This window comes from Triticum urartu, chromosome 3, assembly GCF_003073215.2.
Source record: "Triticum urartu cultivar G1812 chromosome 3, Tu2.1, whole genome shotgun sequence".
NCBI lineage: Eukaryota > Viridiplantae > Streptophyta > Magnoliopsida > Poales > Poaceae > Triticum > Triticum urartu.
This window is the reverse complement of record NC_053024.1, coordinates 599,474,644-599,490,174: the sequence shown is the minus strand read 5'-3', so window position 1 is coordinate 599,490,174 and position 15,531 is coordinate 599,474,644.

Genomic DNA, 15,531 nt, shown 5'->3' with positions numbered 1-15,531 from the left:
CGTGTTCTGTTTGGCTTCATAATATCTTCCTACCTGATCCTTACTACATTGCTGCTATTAGTCATTGTGCTCTCACTCCATTTAATACTTGACTATGGTTTTCCTAGTGTAGTCTACCTTCCGCTGCATGGTAATAGGTTTATTTCTATCGTTTGTCTTCGAAACTTCCACGTTTTGAAGACTTCCATAAAAATCGCCTATTCACCCCCCCTCTAGTCGATATAACGCACTTTCAATTGGTATCAGAGCAAGGTACTCCCTTGTTCTGTGTGATTCAGTTTAACCACCTGGAGTTTTAGCTATGTCGACTGCAGGGATAATCAAAGTCTCCGCTGCATGCCCCGTCTTCGATGGAACTGAATATCCCTACTGGAAGAATAAGATGCGCATGCATCTTGAAGCCATTGATGTCGACCTATGGTATGTCGTCAAGAACGGCGTTCCCAAGGCTGGAGAAGGTGTCACTGCTGCTGACGTCAAGAAGTTCGTTCAACTGGACTCTACTGCCAAGAATATCATTTGTGGTCATCTTACCAAAGGACAGTATGGCCGCGTGAGTGCTTTGGAAACATCTAAGCTAGTCTGGGACTGGCTCTCCAAGGTCAACGAAGGCGTCTCAACCCAGAGAGATCAGAGAATCAGTGTCCTTCGCAACCTCTTCAACCGCTTCAAGAGAAATGACAATGAGAATGTCCAGCTCACATTTGATCGACTCACTGACATCACGAATGAGCTTCAAGCCCTTGGCGCTACTGAGATCACCAAGCATGAAGTCGTCAAGACACTACTGAGATCACTTGACAGTTTGTTTGACACCCTAGCCCTGATGATTCAAGAACGTCTTGATTTCAAGACACTCGATCCATCTGACATACTTGAGAGGCTCAACACACATGAGTTTCAGCTTTCTGAGAAAAGAGATATCTACGGTCCAAACTATGGGCGAACTCGTGCCTTCAAGGCAAACATTGTCTCCTCATCTGAAGAAGAATCAGACAGCAGTTCTGATGATCCTGAAGACATTGAAAGGGAACTTGCTATGTTTGTGAAGAAGTTCCAAAAATTCACCAAGAAGAAAGGCTTCAGAAAGTCTTCCTGATCAAGCTCAAGGAATGATGAAGCTTCTGCTCATGACTACAAGAAGAAAACATGTCACAAGTGCAAGAAACCTGGCCACTTCATCTCTGAGTGTCCGCAGTGGGACAATGAAAACAAAAAGAAGAAGAAGAGCAAGGAATATGACTCTGACGACAAGAAGAAGAAGAAATACTCAAAGTCTTCTTCCAAGTCTTCCTCAAAGTCTTCATCACACAAGAAGAGCTCATCTGGCAAGGCACGTGCGTTTGTTGGCAAGGAAATGGATTCAGAGGAGGAGTCCGCTTCTGAGGAGGCGGAGGTGGAGTCTGAGGAGGAGTCCGATTCTGGTGTTGCAAGTCTGGCTACAGCATACGTTGCCAAGTCCATCTTCAACACTGAAGACAATGACTTCACCACCGACACCGATGCAAATGAAAAGGACTACTCCGCTCCTACCTACTGCTTCATGGCACGCGGTGCCAAGGTAAACACATGCACTACTCACTATCAAACATCTAGTGACGATGACTCTGATTGTGGTTCAAAACCCAGCTACAAAACACTTGCTAAAATTATAACTGAACAACAGAAAGCCATGGAACATATTCAAAAACTGTTAGACAAAAGCGATGATCTGTTAGGCGCTGAAATGACTCGATCTGAGTCCTTAATTGAAGACATAAAAAATCTTCACGTTAAGTATGAGGAACTTGAAAGTCGTCATGAAACGCTCTCAATAACTCATGAGAAGCTTTCCTATGATTATCTTCAAAGGAAGCAAGATCTTGAGAAATTGAGAGCGGCTCATGAAGATCTTCAAAAGGAAAATGAGTCACTTCGCGCCAAACAGATCAGTTCCGCTCGGGAAGGATTTGAACCACCATGTCTTAAATGCATTGAGCATGATAATACTACTTCTATTGCTGAATGTTCTACTGCTGCTACTGTTGCAATATCTTCAACTGTTGATGTGGAAACTAACCCCTCTGCTGAGGATACCACTGCCATTGCTGATGAGAATGCTAGGTTGAAGACATTGCTTGAAACAGGAATGTACAAAAGTCTCAAAGGGCATCAGACACTATGTGATGTCCTCAAAAGGCAGATCCTGAACCGAAACCCTAGGAAAGAGGGTGTTGGGTTCGTAAGGAAAATGAATGCCGATGGCTCTTACTGGAAACCTGAGCAGTACCCCAAAACAACATGGGTTGCTGCAAAGGAACCTTCAACAGATCCATCCAATCTATCTGGCTTCACCTGTGCTAACCCCATTGTCATTGATGAATCCTTTGATGCAAACTATAAACTGTTTAAGAATCAGAATGGTGAAGTGTTTGCCATGTACATTGGTACTAACTGCAGGAATGGACCGCCTATGAAGAAGATCTGGGTGTCGAAAAGGTGTTTGGAAAATCTTCCTGTGAATGTCATCATGACACCACAGATGAAGAAGACAAACCCCAGACCACAGGCTTCATACGGCCCAAAGGCTTCATACAGACAGAGGACTCACCTGAGTCACACTAACGCAAATGTTTTGTAGGGAAACCATACTCAGGCCTATGAATATGAGCGCGGTTCATCGAACCGCCATGTTCATAAGACCGAGAACTATTCTGCTTATTCTTATGAGTACTATTGTCCGCCTGCAAGACTTTTTGCTAGGGCTCCAAAGCCAAAGTTCTCAGACGCTGCACTTAGACTTATTGCTTCTAAGCCACCCTTGAAGATATGGGTGGCTAAGAAAGCTTAACTCTCTTTTGCAGGGAAAGGTCTCCAGCAGAAAACCAAAATCGTCTGACGCTATGGCTGGGGACCTTAAACATCTTGTAGGGCACAAGATCAAATGCCCGAATGGTCTTACTATGTACTTCGTTCCTGAATCGCTTGCTACTCTCCCTATTAGTCCTAGTCTGGATCTAAGCTTTCATAACCCACTGGTTCGTCAAATGTTTTTGCTTCACAATTCTCCTCGTGAAGCCTATCCCCCTAACTGCACTGTAGGGTACGACACCAACGTCTTTAGAATGGATTATTGATAGTAGGTGTACCAATCACATGACTGGCAAAAGAAGCCTTCTTATGGACTCAACTTTACGTCCATCCGACAAGAGTCACATCACATTTGCTGACACTGGTAAAAGTAAGGTATTGGGTCTAGGTAGAGTTGCAATCTTAAAGGATCAACACATGGATAAAGTCATGCTTGTTGAATCCCTTGGCTTCAACTTAATGTCTGTCTCAATGCTTTGCGATTTGAACATGATCGTAATATTTGGAAAATATCGCTGCCTTGTTCTAATGGAATATGACAAGTCTCTAGTGTTTGAAGGGTATCGGAAAGATGATTTGTACGTGGTAGATTTCTCAGCAGGACCACAGCTTGCCGTATGTCTTCTAGCAAAAGCTTCAGAATGCTGGCCCTGGCATCGGAGGCTAGGGCATGCTGGCATGAGGAACCTCCACACCCTTGCAAAGAAGAAGCATGTCATAGGCATCGAGGGCATCAAGTTCAAGAAAGATCACTTATGCGGTGCCTGTGAAGCAGGAAAGATGACGAGGGCCAAACATCCATCGAAGAAAATCATGACAACTACTCGACCCTTCGAACTGCTCCACATGGATCTTTCGGTCCTACTCATTACTCAACTCTTACTACTACTACTTGTCTCTATGGCTTTGTCATTGTTGATGATTATTCTAGATATACTTGGGTGCACATAATCCTCTACAAGACTGAAGTGCAGGATGTCTTCAGACGCTTCGCCAATCGAGAAATGAACAACTATGGCACCAAGATAAAGCACATCAGAAGTGACAATGGCACTGAATTCAAGAACACTGGCCTTGATACATATCTTGATACTTTGGGCATCACACATGAATTCTCAGCCCCGTACACGCCACAGCAGAATGGCGTCGTCAAACGCAAGAACAGAACACTCATTGAGATGGCCAGAACGATGCTAGATGAATACAAGACTCCAAGAAAATTCTGGCCTGAAGCCATTGATACTGCATGCCATACAATCAATCGTGTTTATCTTCACAAGCTTCTGAACAAGACATCTTATGAGCTCCTTACTGGCAAGAAGCCAAATGTCAGTTACTTCAGAGTATTTGGCGCCAGGTGCTGGATCAAGGATCCACATCACACTTCAAAATTTGCACCAAAAGCACATGAGGGTTTTATGCTTGGATATGGAAAGGATTCGCACTCCTACAGAGTCTTCAATCTCTTTCATTATAAAGTGGTTGAAACAGCGGATGTGCGGTTTGATGAGACTAACGGTTCACAAAGAGAGCACCTCCCAAATGTGCTAGATGAAGTTCCATCCAGCGAATCAATCAAGCTTATGGGAACCGGAGAAATCATACCCTCTGAAGCTCAACCTGAAGAGGAACTTATCATCTCCGCACCTGATCAACCTGAAGACAATGCTCAGCGTGAAGACAATCCCACTAACAATGACAATGATCAGCAAGAGCAAAACCTTCGCCCTGTACATCCTCGTGTTGCCAATGAAGTGCAGATTGAGAGAATAATTGATAGCATCAATGCACCCGGTCCGCTCACTCGTTCAAGGGCAAGTCAGCTAGCAAATTTCTGTGGGCACTTTGCATTCGTCTCAATAACAAAACCCAAGAAAGTTGAAGAAGCCTTCATGGAACCTGAATGGATTCAAGCTATGCAAGAAGAGCTTCAACAGTTTGAGCTGAATAATGTATGGGAACTGGTTAAGCGTCCTGATCCTCGGAAGCACAACATAATAGGAACCAAATGGATATACCGCAACAAGCAAGATGAGCATGGTCAAGTTGTCAGAAACAAAGCTCGTCTCGTTGCTCAAGGATATACTCAAGTGGAAGGCATTGACTTCGATGAAACATTTGCTCCTGTGGCTAGACTTGAAGCCATACGCATACTGCTGGCCTATGCAAATCATCATAACATACTTCTATATCAAATGGATGTGAAGAGCGCCTTTCTCAATGGCAAGATTGAAGAAGAAGTGTATGTTGCACAACCGCCTGGCTTTGAAGATCCAAAACATCCTGACATGGTATACAAGCTCAACAAGGCACTGTATGGCCTCAAACAAGCCCCTCGGGCCTGGTATGACACACTCAAATACTTCCTGAAGAGCAAAGGCTTCATACCTGGTTCCCTCGACCCCACTCTCTTCACGAAGACATATGATGGTGAACTGTTTGTGTGCCAAATATATGTGGATGACATCATCTTCGGCTGCACCAATCAGAAGTACAGTGAAGAGTTTGGATATATGATGCAAGAGCAATATCTGATGTCCATGATGGGAGAGCTGAAGTTCTTCCTCGGTCTTCAAATACGACAGCAACACAACGACATCTTCATATCTCAAGAGAAGTATCTCAAAGATTGCCTGAAGAAGTTCGGTATGCAAGACTGCAAAGGCTTCACGACGCCAATGCCAGCCAAGCATCATCTGGGTCCTGACGACAATGGTAAAGTGTTCGACCAAAAGGTATACCGCTCCATGTTTGGTTCTTTGCTTTATCTATGTGCATCTAGGCCAGATATTATGCTTAGTGTTTGCATGTGTGCTCGATTTTAAGCGGCACCAATGGAGTCGCATCACTTAGCTGTGAAGCGAATTCTTCGATATTTGGCTCACACCCCAACTCTAGGATTATGGTATCCAAAGGGCTCAGAGTTTGATCTGGTTGGATTCTCGGATGCTGATTATTCTGGTGACAAGGTGGATCGCAAGTCTACATCAGGCACATGTCATTTTCTGGGACGATCACTTGTATGTTGGTCTTCAAAGAAGCAGAACTGTGTATCTCTCTCCACTGCTGAATCTGAATACATTGCTGCTGGATCTTGCTGCGCTCAGCTTCTGTGGATGAAGCAAACACTCAGGGACTATGGCATTCATCTGAAGCAAGTGCCACTCTACTGCGACAACGAAAGCGCCATCAAGATTGCCAAAAACCCAGTTCAGCACTCGAAGACAAAGCACATTGAAATTCGTCATCACTTTCTCAGAGATCATCTTGTGAAGGAAGATATTGATATCATACACGTAAACACTGAAGAGCAATTGGCAGATATCTTCACCAAGCCCTTGGATGAGAAGAGATTTTGCAAGTTACGGTGTGAGCTAAATACCTTGGAATCCTCAAATGTCCTGTGATCAGGCACACATCCTAACACTTATGCATATTAATGACTTAGATGTGCAACACACGAAGTAAAGTATATCTTCAATCAATGAAGACATACATTCTAAGTGTGAATACATTAATGTGGAATTTGACTTCGGAACGCCACAATAATTGTGCGCCGTGTCTGGGTCTAATACTTCCTATACGGTGGGTAACGCCACCACCAAAGGTTCTGTTCGAAGTGTTTCACTCATGGCGTTACATTTTCTATGTCTTCACATTTGGTTTGGCTTAAATCTCAACATGTCTTCATGTTTATCTTCACTATGTTGAATATATATATATATACTAGTGTTCTGTCCTCTACAGCATTCACTTATAGCTATGTCTTCTTGTTGAATCTTTTGAACTAAGTGAATGTGATCGGACCCTAACCTCTCTATGCTTTCTATCTCAACCTCTATCTCTCCAAGTCATATGCATTCTATTGAAACTGTCGAATGTCTTCTCTGCGTCATTGTCAGCAGAAGATATAGAGACAAACATTAAGTCCGTTTTCAATGCTCATTCCTTCACCTGAAATCCGGAGAAGTGGGAATGACCACCCGACAATCCAGGCATGCGTGGGACGTGGAACAACCCCCTATATGCTGCATGATGACCACGTGTTCCTCAGATGTGAATCGCCAGGGGCACCTATGTAATAATGCAGTGCCGCCCCTGTACCTATAAATACACACCTCACAACAGTCATTATCTCTTCTTCCACTCTCGCACGAACCCTAGCGCCACCGCTAGCCCTCGACGACGCCGGCGACGAAGCGCTTCATTGCCGCAACCTCTCCGACGCCGGCTTCACGCCAACCGCGGACATCGTCTTCTCCGCCGTCGCCGTAGGTGTCCTCCGTCGCCAAGTTAGGGCACGGACAATCGAACTGCTCGGCCTCCTCTTCCACTCCGTCGAGCAGTTCTTTGTGTGGTAAATAAAACTTCCTTTTTACAGCCCCCTTGATCCTATAGCTTCGTCACTTTCTACCACAAGCAGTTTCTATTCACACAAGTTGGATCTCTTACATACTGCATCTCATAATATGCCTAGTATATTCACTTGTATTTCACAAAGTAGTTAGATTCCTCACTTGTACTGATCCATGGATTCGTACAAATCTGGAACCAACTCCTTATCTATGAGTGAATGTCTTCGCACAATGAGGTCAATGTCTTCTAAACTGATTTATCTTCAAAATCTTCTGAGAATGCATATGACCTCTTCCCCTTCCCTCGCACCTTAATGTTGTCACAGGTACATGTCCGTGGGAGAATCCCTTGGTTCTCATAGTCTGCATTCATTTGCAGAATACTTACAGCATCACATAAATTCTCCCGAAGCCTTCCTGTTTGTCCAGCAAGCGAAAACCTTTGAAGCCTTTGAACGTATTGAAGCCTTTCCGTTTAAAGTTCATGGCTTCAGAGAAATCAGCAAGGAAGGGTGGCAGAAAGCGTCGAGGAGAAACATCAAGAGATCTTCCCGATGACCTCTCAGAGCTGTACAAGACAGATCCTGAAGAGGATTACAATCAGCGCAAGACATGAATCCAATGGATTCGACGCTATTGGGCAGAACAGTGGTTCAAGTACAGATTTGTGACAAAGGAATATGCTAAAAAGAATGCCATCAAGCGTCCATGGGGAGACATCCTCTACAAAAATCTTCAACCCAGGACCAGAGATGAAGCCATTAAACAAGGCTTCTATCCCTGCATGGTCCGTGGACCACAGCCTGCGGATGCTGACCCATCGTCACTGCTATGGTGTCGTGACGACAATCTGTTTAAACGCAACTTCCACTTTGCCCAGAACTCAGCGAAGCAGAACAAGAAGTCTTTGGGATTAGATTTCAACCCTGGTCCCTCTGCTCCCCGTGCCGATGGAACTCGCGAAGCTGAACCCAATCTTCTTGGGCCCTTCTACAACCTTGAAGGTCTCATCACCCATATAGTGGTTCAAGGGACTACCGTAAATGAGCCTGCAGATGACGCTGACTTAGATGAAGCGCCTGCAGCGCCAAAGCCAAACAAACTGAAGCAGCCAAAAGCTTCCAAGCCTGCCTCGGCACCAAAAATCTCACGAGCGAAGCCATTGGCAACTGCACCTCCTGAAGACAGTGTGCAGTCTGAAGATTTGTCACTCATCTCCAAGCCCCAGAAGGTCAAGATGCCTCTGCCACACACCGGCCAAGAGCTGACAGCTGCTGCCATTCTGCGCAACGATGCCATTGATCTGTCCAGTGATGAAGATCTTGCAAATGACGCTCTTGAGCAACTCATCAAGAGCAAAGAAGAACCAGAAATCTTTAATGATCTGCCTCTCTTTGACGTGACAATCATCCACAACTTCATTGATGAGTGGTTTGACACGCCAAACATCAGCTTCGAAGATCTGCAACTACCCATTGGCCTCAGTGTCGCCTTCCATGGCGCCATTGCTTCAGAGCTAGCTCTCGCTCAGTGCATCGTCGAACTGAAGCAAAAGATTGACTATGAAAAGGCTCAGTTCAAGAAGCATATGGCCAAGCTCAGCGTGCAAGAGGTGAAAAACTTCAAGATTATGCTGCACGAGCTCAAAGAATCCTTTCTCAAGAAACGCGCAGAAGCTCAGGGTTCTCGAGAGCGCATGAAGAGCCTGGCTGACAAGTGTGTGCAAGGCTACAATGAGGCTGAGAAGCGCAAGGCCCTTGGGTGTCCAGGCATTGATCCCAGGATGGCTGCTAAGCAGAAGAAGAAGCCCATTGTGACTGAACCTCTCGCACCAAGGCAGGAAGCAGATCCCATTGTCTTCCCAACTAGCATGACTGGCTCGAAGCCAAAAGCCCGGTCAACCACTTCAGAGCTGAAGAAGACGAGGACTGCTGAGGCTGAAGCCAGGAAGAGGAAACATCCTGAAGCCTCTGCTACTGCTCCCTCCAAGAAGAAGAGGAAGACCAAGAAGGAACGGGCTGCTCCCACAGAGCCCTTGATTGTTGAACCCATCTCCATGGTTCACCCTGACGCTGAACCGCAAGAACGTCAACTGACTGTCCATGAGCCTGCTTTCACAGAGGCTCATGACGCTGAAGACTTTCTAGCAGCTGATCCCATCGCTGCTGAAGACATTGGTCACCATGACCATGTTGAAGATGATGCAGTCCTTCCTCAGCTCGAGCACCAACAGGTATCATCGCCTGTGCTAACGCACAGCGAACTCATCAGCATTGGTCGTCCTCTAACACCAATTGCTCAAGATGCTTCATGGGCTCGCCCACAAGAGGAAGAAGACTTTGAGGCCCAGCCAACACCAACTCCACAGGCGTCGCCAGCGTTGCGCAGGCTTCGCAAAGGACCAAGGCCTCCAGTCTCTGCGTCTGAAGCTAAAGTTGCTGAAGACATTCCGGCTGCATCAGCCGATGAAGAAGAAGCCCCACAAGCTGCCACTCCCCTGTCCCACCAAGAAGCGGTTCTCGAGGAGAACGTGACTGTGACCGACCCTCCAGCTCGTCAAGTGGAGGCTGAAAATCTTGAGGCTGCCACCACCAACACCAATGAAGCCACTGACGTTGTCATGGCTGAAGCTAATGTGGAGCCCTCACCAACCCAAGCACCAGAAGTCAGCGAAGCCACTGATCCCACTGCTTCTGTTCCTGCGCCTGCTGCCGGTCCTCAGTTCGACTATCATGTTGAGCACAGGCCTTAGGTACAGATGCCAATCCCAAGATTGCCCAGGTTCCCAGGTCCTGCATCAGCACCTGGATCCTTCAACATCAATGGCTTCAAAGCAGACAACACTTTATTCAATAGCTCCAGGAACCCCTACTCAAGGGAAAGAATATCATCTGATCAATTCTGGAGCTATCCGCAGTGAAGCTATTACTCCTGCATTCTTTACAATCAAGGTCGCATCTTCCCACACAAGCGTCTTGACATTGAAGCAATAGCTGGTCTGCCCTGTTTGGAAGAAGCTCTGGATTGCTTCAAAGAGGTTGGATTGCTGCCGTTCGTCACCGATCAAGAGCATTGGAATGAAGAGTTGCTGCTCCAATTCTATGCCACACTTCACATCCGCGGGTATAACAGAGATCCGAAGACTTGGGTCCTGGAGTGGATAACAAGAAACGTTCATCACGAAGCCAAAGCCTTTGACATCATTGAGCTCACTAGTCTACCCACTCCTGGCGATCTCTACGAATCTGGCTGTCAACTTCACAGTGAAGCTGTGGAGAGCATCTTTCAGAAGCCTGAACCTAACATGAGTCAGATGCTCAGTATGATGAAGCCATTGCCCCAAGATGCTGCATATCCCAAAGAGTTCTTTGTTGAAGACCTTGAGTATCTGCCAAGGACTATTTATCACATGCCAAGCTGGAAGGTGCAATGAAGACTTTGGTCTTCTATGTTCTTCATGGCAAATGCTTCAATGCACAGGACTTCTTCATTCGCCAACTTGCTGCATCAGGCTCTGATCTTTTTGGCTTGAAGTTCTACGCCCAATGGGTAATGCGGCTGATCAAACTTCACTCCGCTATCTCATATCAGCCATCTGCTCACAATCATCGGATCTTTCTGCCTGATGTGGATATGTCTATTGAAGCCATCTATCCTGAGCCTGCCAAGGAACCTCTCAGTCTTCAGAATGCAGAGCATCAAAGTTTTTCTCAGAACATTGAAGGAGTTGAAGCAGTCACTCGTGTGTATCCTTTGGCTGGCACTACACGTGCACCACATCCTGCCCTTACTGAAGCCACCGACAGCACAACTGCCCAACGACCCAAGAAGCGCACTCGTGTTCTTAATGACCGAGAGCTTCTGGTGGCTCTTCATCAGAAACATGATATGCATCATGACTGGCTGAAGCGCCAAATGCAAAGCCTCTTGGTGGATGTCAACCGCATTCGCAATCTTGCCACCAAGAATGCTTTTGTTGCCCATGAAACCTCTCGACGCACATGGAAGGGGCTGACGCTGATGTGCTCTGAAGATGATCTTCAAGAGGATGGCTTCTTTGAATGCTTCAAGTTTGACTCCACACCTCCTCGAAGGGCCGTGCTGCGACGCACTCTATCTCTTGAAGACTCTGAGTTCTCTTCCTCTGCTGCAACTGTGAATGCCAGAGTGATCGAGGATGAAGACGATGCCACTTCACCGCCACCTCCTTCAGCACGCTTCGACAGTGCTCCAAGTTCTTCTGCACCGCCGAACACCACCGACGACCCTGCTGCTTCACCTACTCTTCGTGGGAACGAGTAGATGCTCTATGTCTTCAAACCTTTTTGGTCCTTACTGACAAAAGGGGGAGAAGCATATGAGTTTGATAGTCTTCAAGCGGGTCCATATGGGCGGGTACTTTATATTTTGCTTCGTGTTTACAACTCTCGTTTTGATACATTTGGTTCTTTGAGTTGTAACACTTAAACTCAATGGTCGTCTGCTACTTATTTGCCACATTGTGATGCGATGATAAATTCCGCATGTGCGACGATAAATTCCGCACTTAGATCATTTTGTAGACGTCCATTTTCCATTATGCATGTCATTATCTTCACATACCTTCACATGCATAATGAATTGTCATCATAAGTTGAAGAGGATCTCCACAAGTACAACCTGCCATGTGCATTTGCATTACAAAAGCAAATTACTTATATGCACATCTTCAGGGGGAGCCCTTGCAACTTATGAACACAATTCCTTATCCTTTACAATTTCACATATTATATTCCCCGTTGAAAACTTCAACTAGTTTGTCATCAATCACCAAAAAGGGGGAGATTGTAAGTGCATCTAGTGCCACCCCTAGTTGGTTTTGGAGTATTGATGACAAACCTAGTTGAGGGACTAATGTGTTTGTGAAGAATTGCAGGATAACACAGGTAGAAGTCCCTCATTGATTCGGTTTTCCTACCAGAGATGACCCCTAAAAATGTATGAAGACATTGATGTCAAAGGTGGTATATGAAGATATTCACATTGAAGACTATGACAAGAGAAGACATCGCATGAAGCCTATGGAGCTCGAAGACTTGGATCTTTCGTAGTTCTTTTTCTTCTTTGTTGAGTCATAGGAACCACCGTACTGTTAAGTGGGGTCCAAGTGAACCAGTCAGAATGACTGAAGTGATGCTTAACCAAACCTATGTCTTCGAGTGAAGACTATGAGAGCAAAACTTGTCCAGAGTCGGACAAGTCAGCTTTGCTTGTAGCCCAAGTAAAGCTGCCGCGTGAGTTTGAAATCTGACCGTTGGAACATGTGTCAGTTCCTTAGTGACCCAGGGTCATTTCGGACAAATCAGGTCGGGTTGCCTAGTGGCTATAAATAGCCCACCCCCTACAACCATAAACGGTTGGCTGCTCAGAGTTAGAGTATGGCTTTTGTCGTTTGAGAGCAACCCACCTCAAAGCCTTTGAGAGAGAATTCCTTGCGAGGATAAAGCCCTAACCACCCAGAGCCTAAGAGTGTTAGGCATCACTTAAATCTTCTTGTCTGTGTGATCTGAAGACTTACTACACTTGAGGACTGTGAATCCTCCAACCGGTTAGGCGTCGTGTTCTGAGCATCTAAGAGACATTGTGGATTGCCGGTGAATGAAGTCTGTGAAGGTTTGGGAGTCTACCTTGAAGACTTACCAGAGTGATTGGGCGAGGTCTGTGTGACCTTAGCTCAAGGGGAATACGGTGAGGACTGGGTGTGCTGAGCTGCGTGTTCAGGACTGGGTGTCCGGGACTGTGTGTCCTCAGGTTTAAATACCTAGCCGACCTAACCAGACGTACAGTTGTCACAGCAACTGGAACTGGTCCAACAAATCATTGTCTTCAACGAGTCACTGGTTTCATCCTTCCCTTCCCTTTACTTACTGTTACTCCTTGTGAAGTCATTATATGATTGCACTATCTTTTATCTTCACTGAGTGACTGCGTGTTCTGTTTGGCTTCATAATATCTTCCTACCTGATCCTTACTACATTGCTGCTATTAGTCATTGTGCTCTCACTACATTGAATACTTGACTATGGTTTGCCTAGTGTAGTCTACCTTCCGCTGCATGGTAATAGGTTTATTTCTATCATTTGTCTTCGAAACTTCCACGTTTTGAAGACTTTCATAAAAATCGCCTATTCACCCCACCTCTAGTCGATATAACGCACTTTCAATAATGCGAACTTGTTCTTCGGACTGTTGGATAATATCCGGACCGAAGAGTGGACGTTCCCCAGTTTCTGACCAATTCAGAGGGGTCCGACACTTTCGTCCATATATCACTTCGAAGGGGGACATCTTCAGACTAGCTTGATAGCTATTATTATAAGAGAACTCGGCATATGGAAGGGATTCCTCCCATTTCTTGCCGAAGGAAATTACACAAGCTCGAAGCATGTCTTCGAGAACTTGGTTGACACGTTCAACCTGTCCTTGCGACTGAGGATGAAACGCAGTACTGAACAATAGATGAGTCCCCATAGCTTCTTGGAAACTTGCCCAGAATCTTGAAGTGAATAAGCTACCACGGTCTGAACTGATAAACAGTGGAATACCATGAAGCGAAACAATTCTGGACATGTAGAGAGTAGCAAGCTGACTAGCAGTGATTGTCTCTTTGACCGCCAGAAAATGTGCAACTTTAGAAAGCCGGTCAATGACGACAAGAATAGCATCATTACCTTTCTGCGATTTGGGAAATCCAGTGACAAAGTCCATTTCAACATGGTCCCATTTCCATTCAGGAATAGAGATAGGTTGTAGAGTTCCAGCAGGCCTTTGATGCTCTGCTTTGATACAGCGACAAACGTCACACTCAGCAACATAACGAGCAATATCCTGCTTCACATTAGACCACCAGAATCTTTGACGGATGTCTTGGTACATCTTTGTACTACCAGGATGAATATACAAAGGCGTATCATGAGCTTCTTTCATAACCCCTTTAGTCTAATCCAGGTTTTTCCTTGAACGTGGTACCACTAGGCTGCCTTTGAAGTACAAGGCGCCATCATCGGTGATAGAGAAGAAGGAGGGCTTTCCATCTGCTAGATGATGTTTAATCTTATGGACTTCACAGTCACAACCTTGAATAGTCTTTATACCAGCTACGAGATCTGGTACGACAGCCAGGGTATTTAGAGAACCCTTAGTAACAACATGAAGATTCATCTTCTGAAACTCTGGGGGAGGGGGGCGAGTGCTCCAGGAGGAACAATATGAAGGTTTAGCTTTCTAAATTCTTCGACACGCGAGGGCTGAACTTTGTGAACCTGGAGGTGATTGCAGTAAGACTTGCGGCTCAAGGCATCAGCCATTACATTAGCCTTGCCGGGGGTATAGGATATACCCACATCAAAATCTGCAACAGTCTCCATCCATCTCTGCTGACGGAGGTTCAGATCTGGCTGTGTAAACAGATACTTCAGACTTTGGTGGTCGGTGAAGATCTCGCAATGATTGCCGAGAAGGTAATGTCGCCACTGCTTCAGTGCATGAATGATAGCAGCAAGCTCGAGGTCGTGAACTAGGTAGTTTTCTTCATGAGGGCACAGTTGTCGAGAGGCATAAGCAATCACTCTGCGCTCTTGCATTAGGACACAACCTAATCCTTGACGGGAAGCATCGTAGTAGATGACGAAGTCCTTCTTAGTATCAGGTGGAGCAAGCACTGGGGCAGAAGTCAACTTGTCTTTGAGCGCCTGGAAACTTTCCTGACACTTGTATGTCCATTCAAACTTGACACCCTTATGCAACAGATTAGTCAGAGGCCTGGCAATCTTGGAGAAGTTCTCGACGAATCGACGGCAATAGCTGGCGAGACCGAGAAAACTTCGGACTTGCTTGGCATTCTTCGGAGGAGTCCAATCGAGAATAGCCTGAACTCGTTCAAGGTTGACAGCAATACCATCCTTGGAGATGACATGCCCATGATAGGTTACTTCGGGGAGCCAGAATTCACACTTGGAATACTTAGCATACAGTTGATGCTCTCGAAGCTTTTCCAGCACAAGACGAAGATGTTCAACATGTTCTTCCTTGTTCTTGGAAAATACAAGGATATCATCCAAATAAACCACGAACGAACTTGTCGAGGTAATCCATGAATATATAGTTCATCAGACGAGAGAAGGTGGCTGGAGCATTCGTTAATCCGAATGACATGACGGTGTACCCGTATGATCCATACCGAGTCACGAAGGCGGTTTTTGGGATATCCTCTTCACGAACACGGATCTGGTGGTAACCCAACCTCAAGTCGAGTTTGGAGAACACTGACGAGCCAGCCAGTTGATCA